The 19,447-nt window shown below is 36.8% G+C and overlaps 1 non-coding gene across 1 annotated transcript; it reads left to right on the top strand.

Moving 5' to 3' along the window:
* The first annotated feature begins 7,559 nt into the window (after positions 1–7,559).
* Positions 7,560–7,665, top strand: LOC128287417 (small nucleolar RNA R71). The gene has a single exon (XR_008278117.1). It is a non-coding gene; the product is annotated as a small nucleolar RNA R71 (small nucleolar RNA).
* The last annotated feature ends 11,782 nt before the right edge of the window (positions 7,666–19,447 follow it).

Here is a 19,447-nt window from a genome sequence, read left to right as displayed (position 1 = left end):
TTATACAAAGAGGCTAGGTAAAGTTTGGTTTTATGTTTTTAGGAAAACACTTCAATGTCATATCACTAGATTCGGTCATAATGTCTGGGTCGGGTTTGGGCTGTTACATGAATTATCTGATTCAATAATGTCTATCTGATGTACCTATTCTGGAATTTGGTTAGATTTTGGCAAGAGAATGAATGAAACGAAATGAGGTTTGATCGCGATTTTCGTGTGATAGGTTTTAAATATTTATAAAGAATCATTCTTGAAACTAACTATTATCACGATGTAGGCAAGTGTACCTATCGAACAGTAGTATAGTTTTTGCAAGACCGGATAGTCGAACCCAAAGGAACTAAAAGTACTAGTAATGATTGTCTTTTTATTATCTAGCCTAAAAATAAGGGGGTCTTATTTTAACTAACTAATTATCTAAACTAAGAATTCGCAGGAAGTAGAATTGGGGGATTACTTTTGGAAAACGATTGAATTAAGACAATGCCTAAAGAAAAATCCACCTAGACTTTACTTGTTATTTTGGCTCCGAATCGGACAATTTATTCATTTAACTTGTCCCGTAGAGATCCTTAAGTTATGTTATTATCCCTATTCAGGACTAATAACGTCTAATCCCTAGATTGAATAATTGAGACTTTTCTCTAATTAACACCCTAAGGTTGCATTAACTCGATCTATGGATCCCCTTATTAGGTTTCACCCTAATCCGGAAAAATCTTGTCACCCTATGTCTAGGCACGCAATCAACTCTACTTAATTATGACAAATGTACTCTTAGACAGGGTCTATTCCTCCTCTGAATAAGAGCTTATCTTGAATCAGTATCCTGGGATATCAAAACAAGAATTAAGAACACATAATTAAGAACAAGTTAAATATTTATCATACAATTCAGAAAATAATAACAAGATTCGTCTTACATTTCGTTCCCCTTAGGTATTTAGTGGATTTAGTTCATAACTAAAAGGAAAATATCTCAGAAGACTAATGAATACAAAACATAAAGAAAACCCAAAACTCTTGAAGGGAAATTGAGGGGAGATCTTCAGTCTTGATGGTGACTCCAGCTTCTGAGCTGGATCAATCGACTTCCCTTGAGCAGTTCCCTGCCTCCTTCTCTCTGTGCCCCCTTTCCTCTTCCTCTAGGGTGTATTTATAGGCTTTGGAATGCCTAGGAACCCTCAAAATTAGCCTTTTCCGAATCGGACTCAACTTGGGCTTGGCAGGGACAAGTCCGTGTGAGTCATGCTTCGATTGTGCCAGATTGACATGGCCGTGTGGTATGCCTGTGTGAGGAAGTCCAGGTCGTGTTGATTTCGTACTTTGGCCCATTTTCTCTGTTTTTGGCTTGTTTCTTGTTCTTTTCGCTCTCATATGCTCACCTAAGTATAAAACATGAAATTAAGGCATTAGGAACATCGAGTTCACCAATTCTAAGGAAAAATCATCCATAAAATGCGTTCAGCATGGGGTAAAAATATGTATAAATTACGGTTTATCAAATACCCCCACACTTAAGCATTTGCTTGTCCTCAAGCAAAATTCTCAACACATATTCAAAATAAATTCTTCTCAACCTATAATTTCTATCAATAATATCTCAAAATAATCCATAGGTAATCATACATTGAAAATTCAACTGAAAGAACATCAAAGTTCCAAACATTCCAATTTGAGTATTTAATCATGCAAAACTTTAGGTATCTCCCTTATCTAAGTGGTTACCTTGAATCGAAATCTCACGGAGTTTAACATCTTCACTAAAGATTCACTCAAATCACTCAAAGTGTTTAAGGACAATGCAAGTAGCACTCATGAGTCAATATGAAAAGTTATTACCATAGGCTTGCATGAAAATCACATCTCCACTATTATAAATTGAGATGATCCATCAATCAAAAGGTCTTTAGAGGGTTGTAACGTGGCTTTGGTTAGGGGGTGTGGTCACAAGCTGAAAGAAATGGTTAGAATCGAGATTGAATTGAAAAATCACTTAACTAGAAAAAGATTTAGTCATCACTTGCGTACAACAGAGCTTCTTCTCAGAATATAAAATTTAAATACTTAAGCTCAAAAACAAATGATTACTACTAATGTGTATACATATTTTTTTTAAGAACAAGTTAAATAACATAGACTAACTATTAAGAACAAGAAATAGTTGAGTAACTATTCCAATTCAAATCTAGACAAAAATAGGGATCAAATTTAATTTAGGGGATTTCAACAATAATGGGTTAAGGGTTAATATTACGGGTAATACAAAAAAAAACTGGGTTGTTAGGCTCAAAGGGATTCACTAGGGGCTAATTTTGGAGGTAGGTTTTTCATGGAATGAGTGGGTTAATCCTAAGTGCCTTAATCATTTTGACATATCAAATCAAATGGTGTGGTCTTCACATGCATAATCAAGAAAGTTCTAGAATAATAGTTCAATACTGAAGCACTCAAAGCAATAATAAAAATGAGCATGAAAGAATTAATAGATGTTCAAAAGGCTCAAAAATTTCACAAAAATTATGGCTTTTTGATGTTTAAAACTTGTGAATTCCAACACAAAGTAATACCCAAACTTTGGGGAAACAACCTAAAATTTTAAATTCTTAAAAATCAACTTATCATGCTTGATTCTCTAATGTCTTAAATTTTAAACAATCAATGCATAAATGCCTATGTTTTAATTCAAGATATATCAATAAAAATCATAAATCAATCAAAATTTATCCTAAATATGATATAAGAGCTTTTCAAGAGAACAAGGCAGTTATTCAGGGATTTTTCTGATAATGAAATGAATACCCCCACACTTAAGATGTACATTGTCCTCAATGTTCAAAGATAGATATAAGAATATAGAAATAAGATAAGGACAGGAGTGAAACTTCCTGAGTGATGAGTGAATTTCCTTGAACTAGAGTTTTGGAGAATAATCGGCGTGAGGGTGGAGGAGGATACTCCGGCGGTGGTAGAGGTTCATTAGTCCAAAGTCCTGTACCAAAAGAATACTATATCTGAAGTTGGTTATGATCGTGGTTGAGCATGACATGGCAGTCGTGGAGAACCTTTCCTAGTGGAGTTTCGAGTTCCGAAGTAATAGTGAGCTGTGGAGCTCTTTATAACTGTGATAGAATTAGTAAATCTTTTAGGAAATATATAAGGAAGGGTAAGTACTCAATAGGAATTAGCCAAAATTAAAAATTGTAAAATAATAATTATAAGTCCTAATAAAAATAAGGTGAAAGAAAAATAAAAAGTAGTCTTAAAATAAAATAAAAGTAAAAACATAAAATAATAAATAAATGTTTTTAAACATCTTCATCGCTAAATGGTTCGTGAGGTGGGGGTGGCGATGAGATGTGGAGGTGCTGACAAATCTGCTATAGAGTAGCATCAATGATGTCAAATCGTTGAAAACACTACTGCTCAAATCGAGTGAGGTGCTCAGAGATGTCAGCATATGAAGCCGCCGCATGAACTGGATGAGAGGGTGGTGGTGGCTGAGACGGTGGGTTCTTGTGCTGTGGGGGGACATCATCAGTAATGTCCTTGGAGGCCTCCTCCTCGGTAGATTGGATGAGATGATACTGAGGAGGGTAGGTTCCTCGACGCTTTTCGATCATCCTCATGCTAAGCATGCTCGAGATACCTTGTGGAGACAACTGGCCAATGAGGGTCAAGGATGATTTTTGGGCCGTGGTACTGAGGAGCACAAAGTGTCGACCCAATCGCGTCACATAGGGGCCAATGGAGATGACCCCCTTCTTATGTCGCTCTGTTTGGTGTTGAATGGTGAGGGTAATGAAATAAACAAGGTCGATGACGTGCCCATGCGACATACACCATAGAAAGTAGGCGTCGTGAGTATTGACGACGCCAGTGCTCTTTTGCCTTCCTGTTATCGTGTGAGCCAAAATGGCGTGTAGGTATCTCAAAGATGGAGGGAGAGCCGATGCCTTGGAGGGACTAGGATTGTAGGTGGCTGAGCCTGGTACTAGTGCGTCCCAGCACCGTGAAGAAGAACGATGGATGTGGCGGTTGAGAGCATGTAAGTCATTCTCCTCCTTGAATTCCGCCGTATATAAACCCAGTGCAGTATCGAATTTTGGGAGGCTAATCTGGTGGACTAATCCGCCTAGGAAAAATTACACCATGCCAGGATAATCGTAATTCGTCATCATGGTCTGAAGATGAAATGTGGAGCATAATTCCATCGTGAGCTCGAGATACGTCAGCTCAATGATCCCAAAGAAAAGCTCCCAAGGGTCGGTGGTTAGGAGGGCCCGGATCCCATCAACCAACTAAACTTATTCTACTGTAGCCCAGTCGATACAGCAGCCCGCAATTAAAGGTCGGGCCTGAAGTATTTGGAAAAGTTCTTCTTGGGGCCCGATGGGGAACCTCAGGAAAGGGTAACGAACTTCTGCGGTAGGACCCGAAGAAGATGACGCTCCCTTCTTTTTCTTTGAAGCAGGGACAGCGGCCTTTTTACCACGTGAAGATGACATTGTATGCCTGCAATTGGAAACATTAATTGATCTTGATGAGTAGACAGGGGAAAATGTGACTAAATTCGAAGAGGAAAATCCATAAATATGTTCAGCCACAATTACTAAGTTTAGCAAAAACAATAAGTTCAATGACCTACTTTTGTGGCATTAGCATGGTGATATAAGTAAAAATGGCAAAGAATGGAATGTATCATACTATACGAATGAACATAAATGTCAACACAAGAGGCATGAATATTTCAACTATCCTAACCATGAATATGCACTTCTAACTAGTCAAGTGGAGTAGAGAAATCATGTAATGAATAAGAATTTGAACAAGAAAAAGATGATAACTTGTTCTATAAATGACATTTGAGTGATAGAAAGATGAAAATAATATGAAAAGTATAGATTACCATGATAAATAGCATTATAAATTAGTGAAATAAAAGAGACAAGAGTAGACAAAAGCTAAAGGAGAGAGGTTGGGTGTCGAAAATACAGTTGGAAGCGGCACACCGGTGTGGTGGAGAGGGCGTTGGACTTGCAGTGGCTAGGGTTAGGGTTTTTTGGGTGAAGAAGACAATGAATAGTGTAGCCTATTTATAGATTTTGGGGCACACGGCCAGGAAACACGCCCGTGTTCCCCAATTTTTACTCGTGTGACTCGCGAATTTTGAATTTGGGTGCGTTTGAATTTTAGTCCATGCCCGTGTTCCTTGGGCATATGGGTGCACACAACCGTGTCGCACGACCGTGCCTAGCTTTGTTCGCTTCTCCCATGCTCGTGTATGTAGGCCCACGCCCGTGTTCGTTTAACAGGTTCGACCACGGGTTCTAGACACGAGCGTGTTACCTGCCTGTGTTGTTTTGGAAGGTTTGCCCACGGCCATGTCGGACGGCCGTGGCGATTTATCGTAGCTTGTGTTGGGGAAATCTTTCCCTTGTTTTCACACGGCCCTAAGCACGCCCATGTGCTTAGCCGTGTCTGTGTGGAAAAACCTATATTTAAGATCTCTATTAGTGAGTTAGGTGTTAAATACTAAAATTTAAAGAAATTAATATTGTTAGTGCTCGGGTTGCCTCCCGAGAAGCGCTTATTTATAGTCTAAGCTCGACTCATTCCTGCTATCATTCTCATCAAAATAAGGTTTTAAACGGGTGTTTTTTACCTTAAAAGTGCCGAACTTGGGATGACTTACCTTGACTGTATCGAATGGAAAAATGCTAAGTACTGGAAGAGGGATTTCTTCGTTCGGTGTGGTAGTGACAATGTGAGGATCTGCGGCATCTAATAAGACTTTATCTCCAACCTTAAGTTGACGTGGGAAGGTGTTGAGCTTGTTCTATCATAGTTTTGGTTTATCATGTGTTCTTGGTTTATGCGTCCGCCATTCATCTAGCTCCTCGAATTGTAGCCTTCTATCTTCATGAATAGGTCCTCTACTACTGCTTGAGAATGACTCATGTGCTTCCTTTAGACTCATTTCCTGCGAAGTACGTTGTACCATATTGTCAGTTTTAGTAGAATGGTTTATACGATCACCTTCAATTTTCGATGTGGCGCCAGAATTGCGAGCTTGAAGGGTGATTGTTTTGTCTCCCACACGGAGTGTGACCTCACCTATGCTAACATCAATAATCGTTTTAGCAGTTGCTAAAAAGGGCCGTCCCAAAATCAAATGAGTTTTGCTATCCTCCTCTATGTCTAGAACAATGAAGTCAACGGGAAATATAAATTTATCGACTTTAACTAGCACATCTTCAATAATACCCCTAGGGAATCTTATAGTTTTATCTATTAATTGAATGATCATCCTAGTCTGTTTGGGTTTCCCAAGACCTAATTGTTTGAACATTTTGTAGGGCATGACATTAATACTAGCCCCTAAATCAGCTAATGCATTATTAACATCTAAACTCCCAATTAAGCAAGGAATCGTAAAACTCCCTGGATCTTTTAGTTTGTTGGGTAGTTTATTCTGTAGAATAGTTGAGCAAACTCCGTTTAGCTCCACATGCGATGCCTCGTCCAACTTCCGTTTATTTGCTAAAAGCTCCTTTAAAAATTTCATTGCGTTTGGCATCTGCAATAGAGCTTCAATAAACGGTAAGTTAATATGTAATTTTTTAAGAGTTTAAGGAATTTACCAAATTGTTCATTTGAGCAGTCTTTCCTTGTCACGTTGGGGTATGGCATATGAGGTTTATATTCGACATTCACTGATTTATTTTTATTATGACCTACCTCACCTTGACCTCTGCTTACCACAGTTTCTTTCCTCGGTTCAGGCTCAGGCTCAACGAATCCTTCTTCATCTTGAATAGTAATCGTGTTGAGCTATTCCCTTGGGTTGGGTTCAGTATTACTTGGCAAGCTACCTTGTGGTCGTTCGAAGATTAGTTTGGAAAGCTAGCCGATCTGAGTTTCGAGCCCTTGGATCGACGCTTGTTGATTTTAAGTGTTGTCTCGATGTTCTGGAAATAGGTTTCTGACACTGAGATAAATTTAGACAGCATCTCTTCAAGGTTCGGTTTCTTTTCCTATTGATAGAGTGGTTGTTAAAAACCCGGAGGATGTTGTGGTCTTTGATTTCCTTGACTGCCCCAAGAGAAATTGGGATGGTTCCTCCAACCTGCATTATAAGTGTTACTATATGGTTATTTTAGGATCTAGAGTTATTGTTACCCATATATTGAACTTGTTCCTCTTCGATGCTAGGGTTGAAGGGTTGATACTCTATGCATGCTCCTTCTCCATTCGTGTCGCACCTCATTACTGGATGTACCTGAGTAGAACCAAGTAAACCATCAATCTTTTTATTTAGAAGTTCTACCTGGTTTGACAGCATAGTAACCGAATCAACGTTAGCAATGTCTGCTGTTTTGGTTGGCTTAGTCCTCATGACTTACCATTGATAGTTATTCAGTGACATCTTTTCAATAAACTCATAAGCATTTTTAGGTGTTTTATTATTTATGGTTTCGCCTACAGCGGTGTCAACCATTTGTCGAGTCGAAGGATTTAGGCCATTATGGAATGTTTGAACCTGTAGCCAAAGCAGTAACCCATGATGAGGGCACCTTCTCAGTAAGTCCTTGTATCTCTCCCATGCATCGTAAAGAGTTTCTAAGTCCATCTGAACAAACGAAGAAATATCATTATGTAATTTGGTCGTTTTAGCCGGAGAAAAATATTTTAATAGAAATTTTCGGTCATTTGTTCCGAAGTAGTGATTGACCCTCGTGGTAACGAGTTCAACCACTGTTTAGCTTTGTTTCTCAATGAAAAAGGGAATAACCGAAGACGAATGGCATCGTCAGAAACGCCATTAATTTTAAATATATCGCAAAATTCCAGAAAATTTTCCACGGGAGTGTTCGGATCCTCATCCTGCAAACCATCAAACTGAACAAATTGCTGTATCATTTGAATAATGTTAGGTTTTAGTTCAAAATTATTTGCAGTAATAGCAGGCCTAACTATACTTGACTCAGTTCCTGTTAAAGTAGGTTTAGCATAATCATACATAGTAAGAGGAGCAGGATTCTAATTCGCTATTTCAATGTGTATCGCCCAGTAGGGACACACCCGTGTGACACGCCCTTGTGAGTCGTGCTTTGGTTCCGCCAGATTGACACGGTCGTGTGGTATGCCCGTGTGAGGAAGTCCAGGCCGTGTTGATTTCATACATTGGCCCATTTTCTCCGTTTTTGGCTCTTTTCTTGTTCCTTTCGCTCTTTTATGCTCACCTAAGTACAAAACATGAAATTAAGGCATTAGGAGCATCGAATTCACCAATTCTAAGGAAAAATCATCCATAAAATGCGTTAAGCATGGGGTAAAAATATGTATAAATTACGGTTTATCAAGGTTATGAAACAAATGTTTAGATATGATTTTGTCTTATGATTTGGCATAATTTGGTATGGATTACAAGCATGATATTTGTTTATAATGATATGGCATGAATGGTGTATGTTTTGGTTGTGAATTGGTTGAAAATTTGGTACAAAATGTTTTGGTTTTGATGCTTTTAGGGAAGACCTTTAAAGGATGGCATTTTGGCCTTATAAATGGCCTATTTTTGCCCACACAAGTAGAGATACAGACGTATGTCACTACCATGTTGCTCGAAGGACATTTCGAAATGAGCCTAGGTAGACCACATGGTCGCACACATGAGCGTGTGCTAGGCTGTGTGGCCAAGTCAGTTTCGAGCAAAAAGCTAGAGACACGGGCATGTGACTGACCGTGTGACCCAAGTCAGTAGCCTTCCTAATTTTCACACAGCCTAGCACACAGACGTGTCTTGTGGCCGCGTAGAAAAGTCGGAATGTATGACCTATTTTGCCACAGCCTAGACACACGGGTGTGTCTAATACCGTGTGAGGCACACGGCCTGCTCACACGGGCGTGTGACCTTTATAACTCAGAAAAATGTTTAAGTTTCAAAAAATTTTGTATGAGCTTGATTTCTTCTCGACCTTTTTCTAATGCACATTTAAGGTCTCGTTGACCTAAGAAAGGGACATTTTGATGATATTTGATGGTGATATGAAAATGTATGATTTATGAATGTGAAATGATTGTGAAATATTCTAATTTGTCTGATAATGCCTTTAACCCTAATCTGGTGATGGATACTGGTTAGGGGTGTTACAGAAAAAGTACCAGTGATAACATCGGGAGATGTCGCTTCTTCATGAGCACGGATGGCATAGGCTCTAGCAGGTGCTCGAGCTTCAGATCTCACGACTGAATCTTTCATCACACCTTTACTACTAGTTCCATTTCTAGTATTTCTCGGTGGCCTACCCATATTGGTAGTATTACTCAGTCTTGCGCTCTGAAATTTTTCTTTCTCAGCCATTTCGGGGCAATCTCGGATAAAATGCTCGTGAGAGCCACACTTGAAACAAGCCTGGTCATTCGTCCTACACTCACCAGGATGTCTTCTTCCACATTACTGACATTTAGGTCTATTAGGCCGTACATTACCCAGACTTGCCATTAAAGTGGCTTAAGATTTAAAACTCGAGTATTGCATCCTACGGTCTCTATGGGAATACCCAGCTGATAGATTCGAACAAGAATAAATTTCTTTACATTTCTTTCACTAAGATGGAAATGACTTACTAATCGATATTTTCCTTGAATCTCTAGCTTCACAATCAACTTTCCTCTTCTCTTTATTAAACTCTTCGACCTTACAAGCTCGCTCGACTAACACCACAAATTCTTTCAACTCTAAAATCCCAACTAACACACAAATATCCTCATTCGATCCATCCTCAAATCTCTTGCACATGATAGCCTCGATGGAAACACACACAGCATATTTACTAAGTCTGAAAAATTCTTGCTCATATTCTATCACTGACATTCAACCTTGTTTCAGCTCAATAAATTCCTTACGATTCTGATCGATGAACCGCTAACTAATATATTTCTTTTGGAACTCCTCTTGAAAGAATTCTCATGTAATCCTCTCTCTCGGTACCACTGATACTAGTGTATTCCACTAGTGATATGCAGAATCTCTCAGAAGTGAGATGACACACTTTAAACACTCCTCTGGTGTGTAAAACAACACATAAAATACCTTGACGGAGTTTTTGAGCCAAAACTCATCTGTCTCGGGATTATCATCCACATTGGCTCTGAAATCTTCAGCTCTATGTTTTTGGATCTTATCAACTGGGGCTTGTCATTCTTACAAATTTCATACCTTGTGGAGCTACAGGAATCAGTCAAGAAATAGGTGGGGGTGGAGAAGGTTGGGCATTCGGATTTGTTCGAACAAACTTCGAATACCACTTGTTCATCATGTGGAGAAAGGCTTCCTTAGCCTCCTCTCCCTGACCAACCGTTGAAGGTCTACTATCGACGGCACTGCCAATGGGAGTCGGCACATTACTTTTAACATCATCAGCCTCAGGTTGATTGGGATCCATTTACTATATGAAAACACAATTTAAAATTGTCAGGAGTCATCACACTATCACAATTCATTTATGGCATGTATAGCTAGACTCTTACATACGCTACTATAGTTTGAGAATTGATTAAATTGTAGCTCTGATACCACTAAATGTAACACTCTTTACCCCTATTCAATGCAAGAATAAGGTACGAGGCATTACCAGACTTATACACAAGCAATCATACAAAACGAGACGTTAAGTTCCATCCAAATTTAAAACTTTTCACATACATTCATATCGTCCCTAAAGCGAACCTACGAGGCCCAAAACATGCATTGGAAACGGTTCTGGACTAAACCAAGAACTTCAAAAAATTTTACAGAACATAGGAAATTTTTCACTGAACTGGGGTCACACGCCAGTGTGGCCTGAGACACACCCGTGTGGTCACACACGCCAATGTCCCTAACCCGTGTAACTCTCTGTTTGTCACCCAAGAACAAATTGAAGACACACGGCCAATTCACACGCCCGTGTGCTAGACCGTGTGGTCGATTTAAAAATATTGATTGTTCATAAAATAGGTGCAAACTTCACACGACCAGGGCACACGCCTGTGTTCGAGGCCGTGCCATCCACACGGCAAAGACACATGCCCAAGTGTTCAATTCTAAGCATTCTGGTTTGCAACAATTAAGGTGCAGGGGACACACAGCCGAAACACATGCCAATAGGGCAAGCTGTGTGTCACACACGGCCCAGACACACGCCCGTGTGTCTGCCTGTGTGGACACAAATAAGGCTATTTACCAAGCCATTTTGTTACCCTTCCATGCACATACCTACACAACAACATACAACACCAATCCGAGCACATACATACAACCAAATCAGCCATAACTAAGACATCAACACCTCATTCACCTACTTTACACACATATCAATTAAAATCATATAAATTCCCACATCCATGAAAGCATAATCATATGTATATACTTATACCAATATTAGCCAATTTCAAATGGCCATTTACAAGATGAATTACCAAATAATATAGGCCAACACTATTAGGGCAATTCAATCATGACACATGACAAAATGACCAAGGCCTTATACATGCCATAACTTAAAATGTTGAATTCATTGGTTCCCCAAATTAATAAGTTGATAGTGTGAGTGGATCTCTGATAGTCTTCAATCTCCGAGATAGCTTGGTGACACTATAAGGAAAGGGAAAAGAAAGGGGAGTAAGCTATATAGCTTAGTAAGTTCCTATGCAAATAATAAGCATCATATCCAAACATTTAACATAAAATTAACATGATGATAATTGGCATAAATATTATTAAGATCTCATAAACATAACTAACACAATCATAACCTAACTAAGGGTTCATCACATAACGAGCTCATTACGTATGATTTTTACGTACATACCTGAGTCATATCGAATTGGATTTACCCACAAGTTATCTTTGATATACTCGTTAAATTACCCGTTGAACGACTTGGAATACTAAAGGATACTCGGGAGTCCCGTACACACGGTATCATACCAATGCCATATCCCTGATATGGTCTTACATGTAATCTCGTATCGATGCCAGTAGCCCAGCTATGGTCTTACATGAAGTCTCATATCGATGCCATATCCCAGATATGGTATTACACGTAGTCTCAAAAATCGTAATGTCATGACATTTGTATCCTATCTATTCCTATGGTTCAACCAGGATTTCATGCTTGTCAAAACTATTTTGGATACATCCAAAGGTCAATCACAATTCATACAATAATAAAACAATGCATTATTTACATACAAACTTACCTCCGTGAAAAAAAATAGTAGAAATGAAACCTAATCGTCAAACACTTTGTTTTTCCCCCGATCTAGGTCCAAACCTCTTTTCTCTTGATCTATAATAACAAATTTAACTTATTTAATATTCACACTGTTCAATTCAGCCTAAAAATTACACTATGGTAAAAATTATATTTTTGCCCCTAAACTTTGACATTTTTACACTTTGGTGCTAGGCTCGTAAAATGAAATGGATTCAATTTCTTCGATTCCCAAGCCTAGCTAAACCTCTTTTATGTTTATAATAGCCCAAATTTTCCATTCTTTCAAATTTTTACTACTCATTTTATAACTTTTTACAAATAGGTCCTTTTAGGCATTTTCATCAAAAATCACTTAGCAAAAGTCATTTATCAAACATCAAACTTGCATAATATGCCATTAAAAATCAAAATACATACATTTATAACATGGTTCAAACCCTAGACCTTAATCATTTCTCAAATTAGTGGTAGAAATAGGTAGATCGAGTGATAACGACTTAAAAAATGTAAAGAGCATTAAAAACGGGACAAGAACGGACTTACAATCGAGCTTGAAAGATGAAAAAATCCTAGCTATGGTTCTCCTTTTAAATTTTTGGCCATGGCTAGAAGATGAGCAAAAATTGGCTTTTAATTTGATTATTAATTCTTTTATTAACTAAATGACTAAAAAGCTATTTTCTTAAAACATTAAAACTCTCTTATTCCATGTCCATTTTTGTTCACTTACTTTAAAAAATAGGCTAATTACCATCTAAGGACCTTAAATTTAAAATTTCATAGCAATTAGACACCTCTAGCATGTAGAACGCACTTTTTGCAATTTAATCCCTTTTGCTAAATTGAGTGCTCAAACGTTAAAAGTTTTGAGCGAAATTTACACAGAATCATTTCATAAATCTGTAGACCATAAAAATATAAGAAAAATAAATTTTTCTATGTCAGATTTGTGGTCCCGAAACCACTATTCCGACTAGGCCCAAAATTAGGTTATTACACTTATGCTTCTAGACAGTTGATTGCACGATTTAGAGTTGGCCGCTATTGTGTTTGCATTGTAAATTTGGCAACATCATTTATACGGTGAAAAATGTCATATCTTTACTGATCATAAGAGCTTAAAATATATAATGACTCAAAAATATTTGAATTTGCGACAACGGAGATGGCTCGAGTTACTGAAAGACTACGAGTTAGTGATCGATTATCATCTAGGGAAACTGAACATAGTCATGGATGCTTTGAGTAGAAAATCATTATTTACTTTGTAGGCAATGAATACTCAACTAACCTTATCTGATGATGGTTTGATTCTAGCAGAGTTGAAAGCTAAACCGATATTTCTTCAACAAATTTGTGAAGCTCAGAAGTTTGATAATGAGTCACAAGCTAAAAGAGTATAGTGCGAGTGGAATAGTGATTCAGACTATCAGATCAGACACAATGATTATCTAAAGTTTTGAAACAGAATTTGTGTACCAAAGAATTCTGAGCTTATGCAGAAAAGTTTTCACGAAGCATATAATGGTTGTTTATCCGTTCATCCGGGGAGTACAAAAATGTACAATGATTTAAAATAGTTGTATTGGTGGTCGAGCATGAAACAAGACATTTCAAAGTTTGTGTCAAGATGTTTAGTTTGTCAACAAGTAAAAGCCAAGCATCAAGTACCTTCAGGATTACTATAGCTTGTAATGATGCTAGAATGGAAATGGGATAGAATTACGATGGATTTTGTTTTCGGATTACCCCTGTCTCCAAAGAAGAAAGATGTTATTTGGGTTGTCATAGATTGACTAATGAAGTCTGCACATTTCATTCCAGTACCTACAAACTGTTCGCTTGATAAATTGGTTGAATTGTATATTTTTGAGATCGTTAGATTGCACGGTGTGCTAGTTTCAATTATTTCGGATAGAGATCCGAGGTTTACATCACAATTTTGTAAGAAGTTGAACTTTAGCACCATATTTCATCCACAAACCAATGGTCAGTCTGAGAGAGTGATACAAATTCTCAAAGATATGCTTCGTTGTTGTGTTTTAGAATTTGAAAGCAATTGGGAGAAATTTTTACCATTGGTTGAATTTGAGTATAACAACAATTTTCAATCTAGAATTAAAATGGCATCGTATGAAGTTTTGTATGGTTGTAAATGCTGAACTCCATTGTACTAGACCGAGCTTAGTGAGAAAAAGATTCACAAGGCTGATTTGATCAGAGAGATTGAAGAGAAAGTAAAAGTAATTCATGATAGTCTGGAAGTAGCTTCAGATAAAAAAAAATCGTACATAGATTTGAAATGAAAAGATATTGAATTTCAGATCAGTGATAAAGTATTTTTTAGAGTATCTCTATGGAAGAAAATCCTTTGTTTTGGTTGTAAAGTCAAATTGAGTCTGTGATTCATCGGACCGTATGAGATTATCGAAAGAATAGGACCAGTGGCATATCGGCTAACGTTACCATCAGAATTAGAAAAGATTCACAATGTGTTTTATGTATCGATGTTACAAAGGTATGAATTAGATCCGTCACATATCATTTTTCTGTCTGAGATAGAAATTCAACCTGATATGACTTGTAACGAAAAACCTATCAGAATTTTATTTTGAGAGGTTAAAGAATTGAGAAATAAACACATAGCTTTGGTGATAGTTTTATGGAAACGTCATGGATCGAAGAAGTCATATGGGAACCCAAGGAAGCTATGAGAAAACAGTACCCTAATCTCTTTTCTGGTAAGATTTTCAGGGACGAAAATCCCTAAGGGGGAGAGTTGTAACAACCCATTTTTAGTCAAATTAAAATAGTGGTTTTGGGACCACAAATATGAGGTAAAATTATTTATTTTATTAATATTTTAATGTTTACAACATGATAGTATGATTGTGTAAAAATCTCGTTAAGAAATTTTATTATTTGAGTGGTCAATTTGATAAAAAAGACTAAATCGCGTAAACTGTAAAAGTGGAGTTTTAATAGCTAAAGGTGTCTAATAGCTATAAAACCTTAAATTTGATGCCCTCATGTTGTAATTAGACCATTTTTATTATGAATGGACAAATATGGCTTTTAATTAGGTAATTTTAATGGTTTATTATTAAGGTTAATTTAGTAAATTTTGAAATATGATGGTAAAAATAAAGAAAACATTTTTTTTGTCATCTTTTAACTCATCTTTCTCCATCAAAAATACAAAATAAAAACCTCCATGGAAGCTTTCGAGGGTTCAACTACTCCATGCTTTAATTGTAAGTTCGTTTTTGTCCTATTTTTAATGATTTCTATGTTTTTTAGATCGTTGCAGCTTAGTCTAGCTAGCTTAGGGACTATTTTGCAAAATTGTTAAAGGTTTAGGGTTTTTCCATTGATGAATGTTGATGTATTTTGATGTTTAATGGTAGAAAATGCATGATTGTTGTTAGATAAACAACATTTATAAAGTGATTTTTAGTAAAATGTCCAATTAGGGATTAATTTGTGAAATGTTGAAGTTTGGTCATTAAATTGTGAAAGAAATGAAAAATATAGGCTGCTAGGGACCTAATTAAAATTTTGCTAACATGGGTTGTGGTTGAATTGCATGAATTTGTGATTTTAGGAAATAGGGACTAAATTGTAAAAATGTGAAATGTTAGGGGAAAATGTGTAAAATTACCTTAATGTATAATTTGAACTAAATTGGATAAAGAGATTATTAAATAAATTAATTTTGATTACATTTAGATCAAGAAAGGCGAAATACGGACTTTAGATCGGGGAAAGAACAAAGTTTTGGATTAATTGACTCGTTTTGTCATTTTTGTATCTGAGGTAAGTTCTATGTAATAAGCATTTTTATACTTGTATTTTAAATGCTTTGATATTGCATACATTGTTAATAGGACCTTGTCGACCTATTCGATGAGATTCGGCATTGGAAATCCTGGTTGAACCTTCGGAATAGATTAGGATACGAATGACATGTCATTAGGGGTTATTATTGTTTTGGGTGCTGGTCCGTATGTCCTATCGGTGGTTGAGTTATCCGGCATGTGTTGCTGATATTTATCAGCTTGTGTGAGTAGCACCGTGTAGCTACGTCATGATCATCAACTTGTGTGAGCAGACCTATTAATAGCTCGAGAGTGAGCATTATTGAGATATGATATTGAGATAGCTTCGGCTATGTATTGGTACTTCAGTGCAAGATTTATTGAGATAGCTTCGGCTATATATATATTGAAACTTAGGGTACGAATTCCCGGGTATCCTGTATTATTTTGAATGGTTCAACGGGTATATCAAAGATACAAAATAGTGAGAAATAGATACGTAATAGTACAAGTATGTACAGAAACTATGTGAGCATCGAATTTATGGAAGTTATAAGTTCATGGCTATATTTGTGATTGAATATAAGTTAACATTTTGATTTGAATGTTTTGTAGCATATTATGTTTATATTATTTGATTGTGAATAAATGGTGAGTTTGCTTATTAATTCAAATGAGCTTACCAAGCTTTATAGCTTACTTTGTTCAATTTTTCATGTTTTATAGTGAAATCAAGGCTAGCTTTGATTCGAGAATCATCAGAGACTTCGTCACACTATCTTACTATCACTTTGCTGCTTTTGAATTTAAGTATTTCAAGTATATGGCATGTATAGGAACTTTGGTCACTTTGATTATGGATTGATAATGAATTTAGCCATTTGAATTGGCTTGTAAGTATAAATGTTTTGGTTTTGTATATAGCCATGGAAGTTGGCTTATTTTGGTTAATTTGGTTGTATATATATGTGCATATATCTTATGTTATATGTTTGATGATGGATATATGTTGCTAGTTGAAAATAGGTACTATGGATATCAAATGGTTGAGTTTTGATTATTGGTAAGCTAGTGAATCTAGGCAAATGACGCATGTTTAGAAAACTGATCATATTGATGATTTGAGATAGTGAAATTTGATATGAATTGGAATGGAATATTGTGGTGTTGATATGTTTTGCATTGGTTGGTGTTAAAATGTATGAATTATTCTTGAATGAGGTTAATAGAATGCCTATTTTTATGCCATGAATTGTGCCATTTGGTTTAATGTAGGTATATGCAAGTTTGGGTGGCAAAATGGCTTGGTAAATAGCCTATTTTCATCCATATGGGCAAAGACACGGGCATGTGTCTCAGCCTTGTGTGACACACGGTCAAGTTACACGGCCGTGTGTCCCCTGGTGTTCAAAATTGAAATCAAGTCAGTATGCTCAACACGGGCGTGTGTCTTGGCTATGTGGCATAAGTCAGTATACGCTACAGGTTTGACACGGCCTGGCACACGAGTTGGTACACGGATGTGTGTGGCCATTTTTAGGGCACACAGGCTAGCAACACATGCATGTGTGATGGCAGTGTGACCCAAGTCAGAGAGTTACACGAGGTCAGGCATGGGCTGAGACACGGCCATGTGATCCCATTCCGAATGTCCACACGGCTTGTGACATAGGCGTCTCACACGGCCAGCCACACGGGCTTGTGTCCCTTATATTTTGGAAAATTTTCTAAGTGTTTCAAAAATTTCATAAGTTAATCAGTTTAGTCCCGAACCACCCCGAATGCATGTTTTGGGCCTTGTAAGCTCGTATTAGGGATGATGTGATTGATGTTTATTGATGATTACATGATATTGGAATATGTATGAGAAATGAATGTTTAATTGTTTTATAAGTCTGGTAATGCTCCGTAACCCTATTCTGGCGTTGAACATGAGTTAGGGGTGTTATACTATTCTCGATGTCGTGACAACAAATGGGGAATTTGTAGTAGAATTTTAGTAGAATTAGGACAAATTACTTATTATTCCTTTATAAATAAAATCAATATCTCGACCTTAACCTTTAACTCTTATCATCTGCCTTTCTTAGGACTTAGTAAGCCACAAAAATCCCTTTCCCCTTTTCCAAATTTGTAAAAATTGCAAGTATTAAAACCAAAATTTGTAGCAACTCATTAAACATCGTAAGCAGTTCAACAACAGTGAAAGAAGAAGCTACATCAAATTCAGGTTCAATTCTATTAAAAATTTTGTTTGCAATTATGAATACATCTATTGAATTCCAGGAAGACAACATATACAAATACCTACAACATTTGCACCCCCAACACATTCGTCCAAGTAAAAGGGTTTGACCCTTTAATGAGCAATTGCAAAGGAATGTGGGAAACTGTAACTTAGCGTAAATAGATTACCTTCTGCTTACCACCGAAAGAACGAACTATAATACCAATTGTACTAGAATTTTATCTCGTATTAAAGGAAAGAGAAGCAATGAGACCATATTATGAGATACGAACATGTGTTAAAGTCAGAGGGGTAGATGTTTTAGTAACTGAAAGAAGTATTTTTTGATTTTTTTATGATTCTTTGTACTATTACCATGACTATACGTTTAGAGCACGTCTCAAATAATTCAAAAACGTAGACATGGAGGAAGTGTTGAGATTTTTAACTAAAGGAAAAAAAGAATGGACCTATCAACCAGGTATAAAGATCCCAATAACATTATATCAAATACTAATGACATCAATCGCAAAAATATAGATTAATTTCGTGTGTTCAAGAATTTGGCCTATAGCAGATATGTCCAATATCAACCTGTTACAGGCTATTCCAGTATATGCAATTTTGCAAAAGAAATAGATATACATCGGTACATGGATTTATCAAAATATGCTTCAGTATGTACAGGACCAATCAAAAGGGTCATTCTTCCCACACTTAATAATGATATTATGCAAAGAAGCAGTAGCACCTGTGGGATCCAATGGAAAGGAATATGAACCCTCCAAAGAAATTATTAGGAGATAGACTATACAAACAATTTGTAATACTTCATAGAAAGCAAAGAGAAGAAAGAAGAAAAATGGACTACAAAAGGAGGATGAACGAGGCAGTTCTTCTTAAAAAAATCTTATTTATATATTGTTAGCTCAAATGATCAAACTGAAATTGCCAAGAGGGGGTGAATTGACTTTTTTTAAAAAAAAAATTGTGAAAGCTAGAGAGAAAAAATAAGAAAAGTGAACACATAAATTAGAGTGGTTCGACCCTAATTGCCTACTCCACTACCTTATCTTTCCACAACTAAGGATTTTCCCAAATTCACTAATTTGATCAACCTTTGAGGACAAGATTTC

This window comes from Gossypium arboreum, chromosome 13 (genome assembly GCF_025698485.1).
Source record: "Gossypium arboreum isolate Shixiya-1 chromosome 13, ASM2569848v2, whole genome shotgun sequence".
Lineage (NCBI taxonomy): Eukaryota > Viridiplantae > Streptophyta > Magnoliopsida > Malvales > Malvaceae > Gossypium > Gossypium arboreum.
Note: the sequence above shows the minus strand (reverse complement) of the source record. Positions and strands in the feature narration are given on the sequence as shown.